Here is a 17739-nt window from a genome sequence, read left to right on the forward strand (position 1 = left end):
AAAAAAAAAAAAAAAAAGAAAGAAAGAAACACTGGCCCTTTGGCTCACCATCGGCACTCACTCAGCCTCATAGACCAGGCGTGGCCGCTTACCATATCATTGCACGGCCTGTGTCATGGGTGTTGATACAGCTTGCTATACTTCTCTGAAGGCAAGGAACTTTAAAGCTTCTAGCTCTGTTCAATCTACACATAGATTTGATGTCTGTGCTTGCAGACGCTGGGCATTTTTACAGATACTACCTCTACTTCTTCATGAACAGCCATCAATGCCATAATGGTGGTCAGTCCTGGTACAGAAAGGTGCTGCATTTGCTGGTCTGTGACCTGTAAAGGTTTGGAGGTGCTATAGGTGAGCGCAACTGCCTAACTGTTACTTAGTTATTTTTATATAATTTGTTGCCCCTGCCCCCAAAGCTCTACTTCCTGGCCAAGGACAGAGCACTCTTCCCACTGGTGAGAGCGAGAGACAGGGGCTTGATTTTCCATGACCCCCAGTCCCAGGCCTGCCCCCAGGACCAGCAGCAGTTCACATCACTCATGCAGTCCGGGCCTCCATCTCAATCATACTGGCCTAAGAGTTAATATTTTGGTGAAACAAATACCAAAGACACTTTGGAAATCATCAAAACAGCAGATAAATGTGAAGAGGTGAACTCCCCATAAAGAAAGCTAATTCTTTTGCTGGTAAAAGGGACTTGGAAAGAAGATGCTTTTGGCCTTGGGACATTATCTTACATTGAAAGAAAACAACCCAGGAAGTGAGCTTTATTTATACCACTGTGGTTCTAGGGCAACAAAATAGCAAGTGTTGCAAGGACACTGGCATTCCATAACATTATAGGACAAAGGCAAAGGGACTTCTTAAAAAGGCCCAGAAGCCCAGGGGTCCAGGTGGAAATATATGGCCCAATGGGCGGGTACAGCGGCTCACGCCTGTAATTCTAACACTTTGGGAGGCCTAGGTGGGTGGATTGCTTGAGCTCAAGAGTTGGAGACCAGCCTGTGCAACCATGAGACCCTGTGTCTCTACTAAGAATAGAGGGTGTGGTTCCAGCTTCTTGGGAGGCTGAGGCAAAAGGATTGCTCAAGCCCAAGAGTTTGAGGTTGTGAGCTGTAACACCACAGCACTCTACTGAGGGTGACAGAATGAGACTAGGTAAAAAAGAAAGAAAGAGAGAGAGAAAGACAGGAAGGGAGAAAGAAGAGGCCCAAGAACAGAATGTCAGTAACCAATTTCACCCCTGGGAATTTCAGTGTGAATTGGGAATTTGGAAAAAGAAAAAGACAGCACCCCCAGCATGGCTCCCAGTGCCAGGGAGGCGCAGCCACACCTACCTGCTCAACCCAGAGAAGGCTTTTTAAAACATGCCAGTTAATCAACATGGCTCATCTATTCCTACTTTCCCTGTAAGATATGGGAAATAAAGCATTGCACAAGAGCATTAGGAGAGAAACAGGCCTGTTTCGAAACAGCAAACTCTATGTCACTTATGTTTTCGGGAAATGTGGTTAAAATCACTGGTAGCTGCTACTTGCTCCTGAGCTGGAGCAGAAAACCGCCTATACATTCAGACTAAACACATTGGGAGAGGTCTTTTTTCTGATATCACTTTCTCCAATGCCGAATGAGCATCCTACAATTCAAGCCTATTCTGACACTAACCATCGGGAGTAAGCCTCAAACTGGCAAGGTTTAAGGGCCGGTTCCCCAAGGCTACCCTCCCTTCACAGGCCAGGTGCGAGGCCTGGGTCTCTAAGCTACCTGCACTTCTGTATGGCTGGACTATGAATGTGGAACTTCCCACAACCCCTTTCTCACGTTTGATAATTCATAGAATAACTCACAGAACTCTGGGAAATGCTTTATTTACTATTACTGGCTTATTACAAACATACAACTCAGGAACAGCCAAATGGGAGCAATGCACAAGGAGGTATTTAGGGATGGGAGGAGGACCTGTCCAACACTTTGAGGTGTTCACCGACTTAGACGCTACCTGAACCCTATCATTTAAGGGTTTTTAATGGAAGTTTCATAACACAGGCAATATGGATTCAATCACTGGATCAAATCACTGGCTATTTATTAGTGATCAGAAATCTCTAAGCTCCTCCTTCCTTCTTTAGAGGTGAGATAGAAAGTTTAACCACTCGAATCCCAAGGCTGATTCTTCCAGTGACCAGCCCCCATCCTGGAGCTATCTCTGGGCCCACAATATTTCATCTCTTTAGCACAAACTCTGGGAAGGTTGAGGGGTTCACTATGATACCAAAGGACATTCCTATCATGAAATTCCAAGGGTTTTAGGAACTCTGTGTGCCACAAACTGGGGGCAAAGATCAAAGACATACTTCTTAGTTACACTATGCATACATAGTATGTTGCAGCATAACTGTCTCATGGGAGGGCTAATTTTTATTCTAAATGGCTACAATCTGAAACAGTGCCAAGTAGTTCCCTTAGAAGATCAAGCTCACCTTCAGGGCTCAAACAAGACAGTCATTTAAGTCACAGATGCCCTGAATCAATGACTTATAAAAGTGACCTCCTAAGGGATGCTTGCTGACACCCTTCCCAAGTCACTTCACAACATGCTCCTGTTCCCACCCACAGATGGCTGTTTGATTAAAGGTTTCTTTCTCATTTTAAACCATAAGCTCTCTGGGGGTCTGATCTACAAGTATTGGACTCATTATTGTATCCAGGGGCCAGCATCCGGAAGCTGCTATAGAATATTAATTGAAACCAAGAGTTAAAATTAGACATCCTTGCTTGGAGCAAAAACTGAAAAACGTGTAATTTTTATGCCATCTTGCCTTCAACTTACTAAATTCCATGTGTTGTGCAAAGGTCCCTGAATTCTTTAGCAAACACTGAAGACTCCATATGGGCGTGATCAGCAAGGAGCAATTTAGCTCAGTTTTGGCATTAAGAGTCATTTGGGGCAGCTCTGGGAACTGAAATGATAGAATAAGGTGAGGAACCCACAAATAGCTACCTGTGGGGATTGGGTAGAGTCCCCACACCCCAGGGAACAGGTGGTTTCTGCGCATCATTTTGGCTTTAGCTTCAGAACTCGGCAGGATGTGGCAGCTTTATTTGGAGTCAGCAAAGGGGAGAAGACCATGTATTCTCTGGGAATTTTAGAAATTTTTTTTGGGGGGGGCAGTTTTTGGCTGGGACTGGGTTTGAACCCATCACCTCCAGCATATGGGGCTGGCGCCCTACTCCTTTGAGCCACAGGTGCCACCCATAATTTTAGAATTTTAATAGCTTTCTATGAGACAGAAAACCTATTCTCCATCTAGAAGTTTAACACATGACTTCTAAATCAGGGTGGGGCTTGGTCATAGCTCAGTGACAAATTCAGCTGCATGACGCATGTAGACTCCAGTCAGTGACCGAAATTTCTCCTTGGTATACAGCAGATGAAGCTATGGTTATTTCTCAGCAACCAAACTTGAAAGGTGAAAAGGTTGCACCAAGAAAGCTAATGGTGTGGGGGTTCTCCTACTCTTTTTCTTTCATTCACATACAAGAAATAATATTTTCCTATTTGTATTTGACAACACCATCTGTTTTTATTGCAGAGTCTTATCCATTCAAGGTAAACAACTTAGTCACTGAACAGAGGGTGACATGAAGAGAGCCTGCTATGTAACAAAGGACACTCCTATCCTGAAATTCACTTGCATCATGGCCAGACATGGGTCACCAAGAGAAGACCTATAAGGACCCTATCTGCATGTTCTCTGATACTAAGGTGTACACAAAAACCAGGGTTAAACTGCCACTGGGGACAAAGCACTATTGCAGACGATAAAGGCAATGGAAAGGTGTGGAACCCAGATCTGCACCTCAACAGGTGTATGCTTTGATTAAAAAGGCACTTATGTAACACAGGTCAGACAAATGGATTATACCATTACATCTTGAGGCAATATATGCCAAAGGATCAATAGTCACTGCACAGAAGTTACGTGTTGGAATAAAAAAGATGTGTGAGATTTGTGTAGACGGGGGTAAAAGAATAAGGGGTAGAAGGAAGGGGGTTAAGAACGGGGCACATAATATTTTATGTGAAGGAATGAAATAACAAAGAAGGTAGGAGAAAGCCATGGTGAATTTAAGGAGTTAGTGAAGAGACCCAGGGATGGAGTGGAATGTTTGAGACAAAAATGATGGGAGAAGACAGTGGAAAACAGACTCGAATTAAGGGCTAAATAAAAGTTCAGGTGTCATGCTAAGGACTTTTCAAGACATAACTCAGGCCCAGAACATAATAGGTACCTAAAGGAAATGATTGCTCTGGAGGTAAAAATATCACTTTTCGAATTAACAGTCAAATATTTTTATGAGCAGAAAGGAATTTAGACTTAATATAAGTGGTAGAAAGTCACTGATGGTATCTGAGCATGGGAATAATGAAGAAAATATACTTAAGGCCATATTATATATTAGGGAAATTAATTTAAAAGCACCAGAAAGAATTCACGAGAGAGAGTTTGAGACCGGGGGCAATTTTATCTTAGGGTATATGACTGAGTACCTTGAGAAATAAAACATAAATGAACTTCAAAATTAAGATTCCAAGTAAAGAAATAATTAAAAAAAAATTAAACTTTCAAATTAGCCGGTCAAATGATGCAACTGGACAAAGCAATTAGATTTGAGGAAGCAGGCCTTTCCTGAACATCTTAACTAACATTTTCAAAAGAGAAATAAATATGATCAGTGATTTTTAAGACTAGACACTACTTGAGTACCTTGGTGGAATTAAATTCTCTACAGTCAAAATTCCACTTTTAGAATGAATAGTCAATATTTTGTAAGATACAAGAATAGTCATTTAAAACATACTACAAAAAGGTACCAGAGATATCACCAGGCATGTTAAACACCCTGTAAGGGAAACCATCAGCTGAAGAATGTACTTAATCTTTGGAAGGATCATTAGGCGTTATGACATTCACCATAGCGCCTAATGCATTACTATGCAATCAAACCTGTTTATAATTAAATTATACTTACTCTTTAAATTACTTATGGAGCAATATTTCATTTGTTACACAATTGGCACCTAATCAAACAGTTCTGCAGAAGAGATGATTTCACCACAAAGTCACTTAATTTCAGTGCCAAAGTTTTGTTTTAAGAGATTTTTTAAAGCAACTGATCTATAAGTTTAGGTGTCAGAAATTTTATTTCTATAAAAATGACTACATCGACTAATCCTAAATCAAATCCAAATACTTCCATCCATTATGAAGCCATGTCTTCGCTCCTAAACATTTCATTTAAATAGTTCCCAGCCACAGGCTTATGTAGACCCACCAGGAAGTGAAACTGAGTATGATCACAGTGTGAAAGCTGAGCAGGATGAAAGAATACATTTGGAACTGGCCGAAGCACTGTTAAAATTTCATTTAAAAATCCATTCCCTTGGAGACATCAATTTAATTAAAGCAGAAATAAGAGGAATTTGAAAAGCATAAGTCTTCATTTTGCTGTTTGGCAACTTCCCCCATCTTCCATGCAAATGTCTTCTCCTGTAGCCAGGCTGGCTCATCTGAAATGTGAGCACTCACCCGACCAGCCTGGCCGCCGAGAGAGAGCAGGGTTAAGCTATCATTTTCCTGCTAGTAAATCTACTCTGATGCAAAACAATGACAACCTTTAATCACTTGCTTTGGAGAAAATGTATCTTTTGCTTCTTAGGTAACAAGCAAATCCCATTTCTCTAATTGCTTTGCTATGGTTACTGGCATTCCCTTTATTTGTAAAGCATACACTCCTTAAAAACTGAAATTGTGTTTTACTGTTTAATTAGTTTGCTTTTGGAGTAAGACTCAGTGATCTGGGGCATAGTAAGAGTCATAGTAAGTACCTCATGGTTATTCTTAGCCTAAGGATAGTGTGAACAAACAAAACTTGCTACTGTTTGTGTTTTCCTTCCCAGAAGGATACAGAGAATCATCAATCCTGGGCTCCAGGACCATCTCCCTTATTTCTGGAGTTTGTGTGTGGGAGAAGGGACTAGGAGACATTCACGCAAAAATGAATTTTAATGTACTGATTATTATACTTTATTCTTACTTTTATTTTAAGCGGGATTTAAGTTTAATATTCCATACAGTTCAATGTTTTCATGAACATTTCCTAGCAATCTAAATAACTAAGAAAGCAGTTCCTAACTAGTCGTAACTCCAGCCAAGTAGACAAGGTGGCTCCTATTTGACACTGTCCAAACATGAGTGCTAACCTGCAGGCCAGGAGGGCACAATGCTGCCAGGTATTAAGAATGGAACTTAAAAGGTGACTATGAATAAGCAATGACAGACACGTCCACTGGCCTGTAGATGTGCATGTAAGAACACATGTATACAAACATGCAAATCATGTGGTTAGTGAATTAAAACACTGAGACCCATCTCTGTGCCACGAACAGTGTCATTCCTAAGAAAATAAACCAATTACACTGTCATCATGTTAAGAGCTTGAAAAGCCACCTAGGAGTTTTATCCAGAGCCTGTCTATGGACTCATAAAAATGTCCCTATTAAAACAGGCCAGTCCCCTGCTCACTCCTCTTTCTTTTGGGCACCCTTTTTCCTTCCTGTTAGTCCCTCCCTCACTTCATCAAGTACCACACATTCACTGTAGACTCTAGAGCTTGATTCTTTATACTTGTGTTCAGTGGATTCTCTTGACAGGGAGACTTTGTTGAGCATTTACTATGGTGTGGGAAGAGTCGGACAAGAAATACTCTAAAATACTCCTAAAAGTTAAGAAGAATGAGAAATATTATACACTATGTACAAAGCGAACAGGGAATGGAAAAACAGATGATCACGGATCAGCAAGGATTAAACAGTATAAATGAGCAACTCTGAACGTGTGTATGATGCTTTAAAGTTTATGGAGCTTTTTTTTTCATAAATAGTCCTTTAAATCATGTACTTGATTTTAAGATAAGGCTTAAAGGCTTAAAATCAGAGAGGAAAAAAAGGAGTTGCTAAAGACCCACGTCTAGTGAGCAAGAGCCTGATCCTAAAACCGACTTCCAACCACCCAGAGCTCCCTTCCTCTCATGAGGGTAACAGCTACACTCAGGGAATGGAGAAAGCAACACAGTGGGATGCCTCTGAGCCTGTAGGTTGTGCAGGAGCTAGAGCAGAAAAAGGACTTCCAGCTGCAAGAAGGCAAGAGCAGGGGGGTCTTGAGTGAAGAAGCAAGAAGAGGTGCAGGTCCCACTGCGGAGAAATCTTCAAGGCCAGGGGGAAATGACTTTGCAAACAAATGAGGCTACAAGGGCACTGAGGGTTGAAAATTCCAGAATGAAGAGTATCACTTGACTTGATTCACAAAAGAGAACCACTAAGATTCTAAAACAGAACACAAGAAATATTTCAGGAAAATCAACCCAGTGAGGCGTGGGAGGTATGTGCTGGGGCAGAAGCAGGAAGGGAAGAGAACGAAGGCCCTGGTGCCAGGTAGGGCCCCACTGCAGCTCAGTAATAACGTAGTAAGGGTCCAGAACAGGGGGCATCAGTGAGAATGACCAGGAATGAAGGCCAGAAACATTGCCAGATGGGAAAGATAGGGGGAAAAAGGAAGTAAATTTGGGTTGCTGAACAGCTCACCATAAAGTGCTAGTTAATTCCTTTTTCATTTTTTTTTAGAGACAGAGTCTCACTTTATCGCCCTCGGTAGAGTGCCATGGCAGTGTCACACAGCTCACAGCAACCTCCAACTCCTGGGCTTAGGTGATCCTCTTGCCTCAGCCTCCCAAGTAGCTGGGACAATAGGCCACTATATTATATTTAGTAGAAATCCCCTCTACTAAAAATGTCCTCCCTCTTGCTCACGCTGGTCTGAAACTCCTGAGCTTGAGAATCTACCTGCCTTGACCTCCCAGAGTGTTAGAATTACAGGCATGAGCCACCATGCCCAGCCATCACAAAGCTGTTATATCTTCATTAAAGTTTTGTCATAGCTAACCTTTGACTAAGTATTGTTTTCAAGAGTGAACCTAGTGGGAAAGCTGAAGAAGGTGAGATGACAAGTCCACTTGGTCCAGATCATATAGGGACATGGCTACCATGTTCTAGAACTAACAAAGATATTTATGAAAGGGGTGTAGGTGGTATGATCCAGTCAGCGTCAGATTATAATTCAGAAATTTAGAATTTGCTACTTTGGTAGCTGCATGGAGAACTCATTAGAAAGGGGAAATGTATATAGGGAGGAAACCAGACAGAGCAGTAGTCCAGAGGATAAACAAGAAAGAAGGCTTGAACTAAGTAAGATGTGAATGAATGGGAAGAGGAGATGGGATGAAAGCAAAGGCACTACCAGCACCTTTAAGAGCTTTCCAACAGGTGCTCTGCTAAAACAGCCTCCAGGCATGGGCTCTCATGTTCCTCAGGGACTCATCAGAAGGACTGGTGGCAGACTAGAGATTAAGGAGAACCAGGATGCAAGGACAAGGGACCATCCAGCTGTGGCCATAGGCCGAGTGGTGGAAGAGGGTAACAAGTGTGGTTATTAAAATGCTGAGTTTGCAGTACCTGTGGGCCATCCGGTGGTAAGGTCTAGGAGGCAGCTGCAAAGACACACCGCAGCCCTGGGGAGAGGAGAAAAAACCAGTGAGTTTGTTAGGTTCTTCATTTGTGCTGAAGGCTCTGGCCACTGTGAGATTTAAAGACCTGCACTTAGTGATTTGGGGGAAAAAATAAGTTATTTAAAATAAAGAATGAAATGCAGCTTCAAATTCATATAATACATTCCTTTTAGAATATTTCCATGAAAAGTTGGGACAGGTTTTTAGCAAGAAAGCGGAGTTCACTAAGATATAAAGTTTGCATTTACACGCATACACACATACACAACTACAAAATCCCTCTTTAAATGATGGCTGCTTGACTACCCAACTGGAGGTAAACAGTTTGGAAGCAATCAGTTTGGTTTTTAAATAACTTCTAGCCTCCCTTTCCAGATGCTCCATACCCTCCCGATCATGAACTGCCAACTTTTAAACAAAACCTATAAGGGCATATTTTTTCATTTCATTTTAGTGTAAAAAAGCTCCTGCCTTTCCCAAGCTACTTCAACTTTAATTTATACTCTAAACTACTAGTATTAGAAATAGTGAACATATTTAGCTTTCAATAGGGTTAATAGACACATGAAAGAATTTCAGGTGTATATGTTTTATATATATAAAATACATGTTTATATATATAAAACAATTATACATATATATATATATATAAATTCTTTTTTTTTGACAGTCTTACTCTGTCACCCTGGGTAGAGTGCCATGGCATCATAGCTCACCGCACCTCAACCTCAAACTCTTGGGCTTGAGCAATCCTCTTGCCTCAGCCTCCCGAGTAGCTGGAATTACAGGTGCCCGCCATGACACCTGGCTAATTTTTCTATTTTTAGTAGAGATGGGCCTCCCTCTTTCTCAGGCTGGTCTCAAACTCCTGAGCTCAAGCTATTCATCTGGCTTGGCCTCCCAGAGTGCTAGAATTACAGATGTGAGCCACTGAACCCAGCTTATGTTTCATATTTTTATAATTAGCAATGCTCTTTCTTTGCTAGTTTTGATAGTTGGGAAACGTATATTTAGGGAATTTAATTCTGAAGAATTATTTCTGTTTTGTTTTTCCTGATAGAATTTATCTCCTTTTAATTACTGTATACTTATCTTGTCTAGTTTCTATTTCTATCTAGTTAGGCAATGAGCTCCCAGGGCACAGAGCTTCTGTGTGTAGGTTTCACTGAGGTATCCCCCCACCCAGCCCGGATCATAGGGGCTCAGTAAGTACCATATTTGAGTGAATAATCACAATCCCATGGTTCACTTTATGCGCTTGATATGATTTTTCCTTGGCAATCATCTCAATATCTGTGCTCCACCTTAATTGGGAACTATGACTTGTATTTACGTGCCCCAAAGAAACTCTCTCAGGACTACCTAGAGGTGGCACCCTGCAGGACATTGAAGGTGCTGGTACAAAGGAATTAACATGGGAAACCAGGGCCAAGTGTCCACCTCTGTCTTCTGAGAAGTGTCCACTTCTGTCTTCTCCCACCCACAAGATTCTGATTTCCCTCATCACAGCTCCTCTTTCTAGCATCTGTTTCAGCCCATCTTCCTTTTGGTCTTTTGACTTCTAGTTACCTCAGTTTGGCATCTATTGTTTTCAACAGCTTGACACTGGTTTTCTTGTGCATGTGGTTAAACTTAGAGAATGGTCCCAGCCTGTGTTTCTACATAGGCCAGAGCCTCGCATAACTTAAAATTACAGGACAGATACTATGGACTACTTTCCCCTCAAGGTTCCTATTGTCCTTCGCTGTTCCCCTTATAAAACCTACTGATTTCCTCACCACCCTGTCTGATAGGATAATCACAGTGACCACACACATGCATTATTCAACATCATTTTTTTCCTTATTTTTTTTCTCATCAACTCGATTTAGATTCCATGAATTACTGCATAATCAAATCCAAAGAGAAACTGTTACACTACTCCAAATTCACATTAAGAAACTAAAACTTGGGCAGTGCCTGTGGCTCAGTGAGTGGGGTACCATCCCCATATACCGAGGGTGGCAGATTCAAACCCGGCCCTGGCCAAACTGCAACAAAAAAATAGCCGGGCATTGTGGTGGGCACCTGTAGTCCCAGCTACAAGGGAGGCTGAGGCAAGAGAATCGCCTATGCTCAGGATTTGGAGGTTGCTGTGAGCTTTGACACCACAGCACTCTACCAAGGGCAGTAAAGTGAGACTCTGTCTCTAAAAAACAAACAAACAAAAATCTTTCCTCCCATTAGAAAAAAAAAAGAAAGAAACTAAAACTTCAGGGCCAGGTGTGGGAGCTCACGTCTATAATCCTAGCACTCTGTGAGGCCAAGGCAGATGGATTGCTTGAGCACAGGAGATTGAGAGCAGCCTGACCCAGAGCAAGACACCATCTCTAAAAATACCTGGGCACTGTGATGGGCGACTGTAGTCCCAGACACTTGGGGAGGCTGGAGCAAGAGGATCACTTAAACCTAATAGTTTGAGGTTGCTGTGAGCTATGATCTTACAATACTCCATGAAGGGCAAGAAAGTGAGACTCTGTCCCAAAAAAAAAAAAAAAAAAAAAAAAAAATTAAAATTTCAAATTTTGGAAAAAAAGATGTATTCTAAGTAATTTATGCCACAACTTTTCCATTTGATGTCTAAATATATGTTCAAAAACGTTGGGCTTCTGCACTCTTTGCAAAATAGACTCAATATATAAACTAGGCTATTACTTTTAAAGTCATTGGATTGGAACTAATTTAATTCATAGGCCAATACTTTCAAATGCATCAATTCTATCAGCAAGGCAATATTTAGAAAGGCTCTTATCATCTGCATAGAAGAAAATTCACTTGACAGCACTCCTTTTTTTGGGCAATGACTCAAATCAGCTAGACTGAAAATAAATCTAGAGGGTACACAGCTGTCATCTAGCCGCAAGTAGCTTTCTGAGCAAATAACTTGATTCATTTTTCTCTATTTGTACTACTGGTTTTGCAAACAGAATTGGAGTCCAACAATTGAATTTCCCCCCTCACCATGAAGTCAGGGCTTCTCAGTGTCCTGGAGAAGGCTACGTTCAATTCCTGTGCTCTGATGGGTGTAAACTGCACATAGTGATTTCTTGATTTTATTTAATAAGAAACAGATATGTGAGCTCAATGATCAGAATCACTTACAGAATAAGGGTTCTTAAATTTGAGAACGAGATTTTATCAAAGGAACAATAGCATTGAAGTTTGGATAACAGACAGGTGCCAGACTGGATTTCTATGCATATCTAGTAGGCAACTTATTTGTTTTCTTTCTAATAGTCCTTCATTACTGTTTTAAATTTTCCATAATAAAAATTTTTCATTTTATTATGGAAAATTTAAAACATACACAAAAGCTGAAAGAATGGGAGAATGAAGCCCACGTGCCCACCACACTGATACAACAATACCGACGCCCACCCCATGGGGTTATTTGAAACAAATTCTAGACATATTTTATCTGTCTTATTTCAATGTGTATCTTTAAAACAAAAAAGTCTTTAAAAATATGTAACCACAATATCATAATCATACCCAGTGGTTTACTGCTAGATATTTAACAACCAGTTCTCTGAGGAGAAAACTAAAGCACCCTGATGTGTATTCTCTGCCATCTTCCCCTGTACCAATATTCCCACCATGGCCAATTGCAAACTACCAACACCATGTTCCTGAATGTGAAGTTGAGAAGAGATGGGTCCACACCACTATACAGCATGTCTACCTGCAGATACGCTAGACACAAATAACCTTAAATCGTAGATTATAGCAAGTTATAGTAACATAATTAGCAAGTACAAGTTTTGAGTAATTCTTTTACTTTTAATACTTTAAGTTTGTATAATTTTTTTTTAACAGCTCTGTTTTTAACTAGCTTACCAAATTTCTAGAAATACAATAATCAGTTTTCACAAGTCTATTCTGTGTGTCAGCTCTAGTGTATCCCTGAAACATATCCAAATAATAAATACTTCCTTAATTTTAATAACTACCCAAATTTCTCTGACCTATCTCTTCTCTTTTTCACTGAATGGTAGAGAAATGTTTTCAAGCAGGAGGGGAGAAAGAATGTCATTTCATGAAGCTACACTGAATGCTACTTTCTGTATATAACTTAGTCTAAGGTTGAACTCTGTTTCCAGGAGGTTAAATAAGATGCCAGAGGGATTATGTACCTTTTTACCATCTAGGAATCATAACAATTTTTTTATTTTGCTTTCACTGCCCATTCTCAGGCCCCCAAGAAAAAAAGAGTTGGAAAAGTAGGAGAGGAGGCTGGGTATGGTGGCTCATGCCTATAATCCTAGAACTCTGCGATGCTGAGGAAGGTGGATTGCTTGAGCTCAGGAGTTTGAGACCAGCCTAAGCAAGAGTGAGTGAGACCTCATCTCTACTAAAAATAGAAAAATTAACTGAGTGTGGTGGTGGGTGTCTGTAGTCCCAGCTACCCAGGAGGCTGAGAACTACAGACACTTGCCAGGAGATTGAGGTTGCTGTGAGCTATGATGATGCCAAGGCACTGTACCCAGGACAGCAGAGTGACACCCTGTCTCAAAAAAAAAAAAAAGGAAAGGAGAAAGACTTGGAGGAAGGGAAAACATGTCTGTTTCAGGTTAACCACCTTAAGTTGGTGGAATGTCCTGAAAGAAGATTGCTGAGAAGATGTAAGAGACTCCTGTGTGCCTCATATATCCCACCACTGAAACTCAGTTTGCATAAAACCCTCTTTAAGTGTGCCTTCCAGAACTGGATATGGCACATACATGCTGTAGTGCCTACGTGGATGGCAAAGTGGCATTACGGCCATCCTTGATGAGGATGCCACACTGGACTGCAGTCACACTGAACTCACAGTCAAGTAGAACTCAAGTCCAGCTAACGAACCAGTGTGTCCACAAGTGCTCACCCAGAGTCTACAGTGTACATTCATGAAGTTCCTCCTCTTACTATATATGGACCCAGATTACTTTCTTTTTTTTTTTTTTTTGAGACAGAGCCTCAAGCTGTCCCCCTGGGTAGAGTGCCGTGGCATTACAGCTCACAGCAACCTCCAACTCCTGGGCTCAAGCGAGTCTCCTGCCTCCGCCTCCCAAGTAGCTGGGACTACAGGCGCCCGCCACAACGCCCGGCTATTTTTTGGTTGCAGCCATCATTGTTGTTTGGCGGGTCCGGGCTGGGGATTTGAACCCGCCACCTTAGGTGTACGTGGCTGGCGCCCTAGCCGGTTAAGCTATAGGTGCCGAGCCGACCCAGATTACTTTCTAACATTTATCACTATAACTTTGAACATATCCTCTGTTCCAGAAAAGTTAGCCTACACAATTTTTCTTTTAAAAATATTTATTGTGAAAATTTTCTAATGCATATGTAAGTACAAATAATATTACGAGGATCCCCCATATAGCCTTTCACCCAGGTGCAACAGTGATCAACTGATATCACACTCATGCCCAGGTTTGTTTTGCAGCAAATCCTGGGTGCATCATTTCATGCACAATGATTTCAGTACTGCCTAAGTTCCTTCCTACACGTCTCTGCTCAAACATTTCTCTTCCACCCCCTCCTTCATCTTTCCAAATCCTATCTCGTCCTGCCAGTTTCACCTCCTACACTGTTTCCACTGAATTTGTCAGTGAGTCATATGTCTCCTTGGGACATCTGTCTTATTGCTATCCTATCGTTCTCACCTCTTAAGTGGGACATTCACTGTGTCATTGGCCTGGAGAGCAGGATACCTCTCCCACTATACATACAGTGCAATCATTCCTGCTAGGTAGGGAAATAACTACAAGATAACCACTTGGTTTCATAAAGTTTATTAAAATGGGTACAATAATTTTACACATTATATTGATCAAATTCCTTAGCTGGGACACAGGATAGGCTATAGCAGACATAATGACAGGGTGGGGAGACCACGTGACACAGAGTTAAAAGGCCTGGGGGTTTTGCCTTGCCTTTTTGTTTACATGTTATTTGGGGAATATTGTGTGACTTCCCTGAACCCACCTATAAAATAGAAATTAATTGCAGCTATTCTCCTTCTTTCCCTTGCTAAACTCAAAATCAAATGTGATTATATATGAAACATGGTTTTGTAATTGATAAAACACAGTGTCGATCCATATTACTACCTGTAAGTGCAGAAGTGATTGGCCATTATCATTGGACAACAAGGAAATCTATTGCTTTGAATCTTGAATGGATGAGGAGAATAAATTCAGGCTCCCAACAGGAAAACAGGGAATGTGAGAGATAGTATAGTGGTCAGTTGGGATTAAACACCAGCATACTAACCCCGAGAGGAAGCTAAGAGCTTCCTAGTATCCTTCCCAGACCTCAGAAACCACTGCCTTATTATTCAAATAGGCAAATTAAGGGACCCCCCCAAAAAAGATATTACAGAGAAGCCAATGGATCTTTTCAGCTATGTAGAAGAATTCATATTACATTCAATAATAGCAAAATTTAATATCCAGCTTCTTCCTCAAACAAAACTACAGAATTATCTAATAAGTTCATGGTCTTTTAGGACATTCTCAAACTCTGAGACATTGTATTCTGTTTTGCCAAAGGACAATTAGTATCAAACTGCAAGCATCATTTATATTACACCAAACACTACTTAAATCACAAAGGAACTTAGGCCTTCTCCCTCCAAGAGAAAAGATAGATGGATTAAGAAAGCACCACTCTACAAACCTTACTGTCTTGTGAAAGATACACAAATAGGCTTGGTCTCTCTAGAGTAGCTTTTGGGATAGTGTTAATATTATTGGGATATTATTATTTAAATTTTCTTACAAGCAAATAAAAATTAGAGGGTTTAAATTTTCTAAAACTCCGAATAATATAGGCCAACACAGGAAAAAGGGTTTTTCAACTTCGGACCATAATACGACTTAGCAATAGTCGATAAAAACAACAGCTGCTGAGCCTGGTAAATCCAAATGAGATTAGGTCAAAATCACAGAAAGACACAGAGAATATTTCAAAATTCCCAGCACACTGACAGTAAAGCACCACAACAGAATCTCATTAAGGAAGGAAACACTTTGGGGAAAGAACTTTTTTTTATAAGACTTTTCAATTTTTAATATTTCTATGAGGTTACTGGAGAGAAAAAACACAGTAAGAATTGAAACTGAACAATTTCCTTCTATCCCCTTACCTTCTCATGAACTTCACTGTACACATCACATAACTATGTATTCTTACATCTTATCGCCCATATACATTTAAAAATCATGGTTTGGATTTTAAAAAGGAGATCATATTAAAATAAACTTTCTCTTATAGAGATTACTTTATTAAAAAAAAAAAAAACTACCAGAGTTGATTTTGTTAACTTCATGCACAACAGAGAAAGGAAGAAGGTCAAAGACTTCTAATAAATAATAATGAAGATTTATACCTTATAGACTTACGTTACTTTGAGTACTGTGAGTATTGTTACCCATGATGAGCAATAAGTATAAAAAAATTTTTCAAGGGTATATCTACATTTCTCAAAATATGCATCAAAAATGTCAAGGGTCATAGTTTTATTTGTCTATTTGCTGAAAAAGGTTGAATTTCAGAGAAGGTGAAGATTGAACAAGTTTTAGGGTAGAACAAAAAATTTAGAGGGTTTTGTAATCTGGTCCTGGGATAGCTATAATTTCTTCTAATTTGTCTGTAGTGTTTTCATTAGATTAGCAACTATGCAAGCCTAATTTTTCAAGATGAAGTAATCTGACTCTAACCAGAAGAAAGTAAATTTAAACCTTAAATGATAAAATTACAAAAGACAAATCAGGTGGCGCTTACTCTAATAGTTTGGTCATGATAAGTAAGACAAAACAAGTCCAGTGTGAAGACACCTGGGCTCTAGGAAACAGCTGACGTGAGGCTGAAGTAGTTGAATAAACTCATGTATGATAATAGTCACAGATGCCAATGCTCAACATGCGATAACTGTATGTTAAATATCCTCCTACATCAATTATTTTATTTAAAGCTCCCAACAACTCCATGACGGTTCCTCCACAGGTCAGGCACTAAGATGATAAAACTATAATCAATGTGAATAATCTTCAAAGCAATCTTTAAGGGAAATAAAAAGTAGCTTAGCTCACTGAAATGAACAAGAAGCTAAACATGCATGTGTTCATTCAATGAATGGCATTGGAGAACACACACACAGAACACAAACCAGTGACGTCCCTGAACAGATGCTCCCCATGCCACATGGATTTATAGTCTGGTGGTAGAGGAAAAGATTAAACAAATGGTCACTCAGTGATTTTATTATAATCATAATGAGTGCTCCAGATGGAGAAGGGCAAGGAGAGTGTCCAGCCTGAAAACAGGGAGGTTCAGAGGATCATACAGAGGGCAGAGCCTCACTGGGAAGAATGACTGTTCCAGAGTTCAAAAGTTTGCTGAGCAGATGCCAGTCCTCCCTAGACCCTCACTTAGAGGTGGGCACAAGTTCAAGAAAAATAAAAACAAACAAAGTCCCGAAAGCAGGGCATATTCAGCACCAGGAGGTCTTTGTCTAGTTCCACATTACTTACTGGTACATGAAAGTAGCTTGGGTTTATCTCCAGGTTTCAAATGCTCCCAGAATGTTCTTTTCTTTTTCTTTTATTTTTTTGAGATAGAGTCCCACCCTGTCACCCTGGGTAGAGTGTCATGGCATCATCATAGCTCATACCAACCTCAAAGTCATGGGCTCAGGCGATCCCTCTGCCTCAGCTTCCCAAGTGGCTAGGACTACAGGCACCTGCCACAATGCTAGGCTAGTTTTTCTATTTTTGGTAGAGACAAGGTCGCACTCTTGCTCAGGCTGGTCTCAAACTCAAATGCTCCTAGAATTTTAACAATTTTTAAAGATAAAATCCATATATTCACACTAAAAATCTTTAATTCACAAATAAAGGTAAGATATTGTCAATAACAAGAGAACAGTTACACTCTTTTATTATCAGGAAAATCCTCTGTCCAAAAGAGTGTCTGAAGTTGGCTACTTACTTTAGCCACATGGAACAGAAGTCAGCAAAAACGGAGGAGATTGAACTCTTTCCCTGTCTATCATCTGCCCTAACCTTAGCCAAGTTGCCAGTGTCTCAGAAT

At 40.4% G+C, this 17739-nt stretch overlaps 1 protein-coding gene across 2 annotated transcripts in view; it reads right to left on the reverse strand.

Moving 5' to 3' along the window:
• The window catches only part of LRRC8B (leucine rich repeat containing 8 VRAC subunit B), a 66388-nt gene that overhangs the window by 35496 nt on the left and 13153 nt on the right, over positions 1–17739 (reverse strand). For both annotated transcript variants that reach the window (XM_012801667.2, XM_023509927.1), the window contains exon 2: positions 8573–8628. The gene's annotated coding sequence lies outside the window, so the exon portion shown is untranslated. The remainder of the gene's footprint in view (positions 1–8572; positions 8629–17739) is intronic.

Source organism: Otolemur garnettii, unplaced genomic scaffold (assembly GCF_000181295.1).
Source record: "Otolemur garnettii isolate 467f Iridium unplaced genomic scaffold, OtoGar3 scaffold00010, whole genome shotgun sequence".
NCBI classification, from domain to species: Eukaryota; Metazoa; Chordata; class Mammalia; order Primates; family Galagidae; genus Otolemur; species Otolemur garnettii.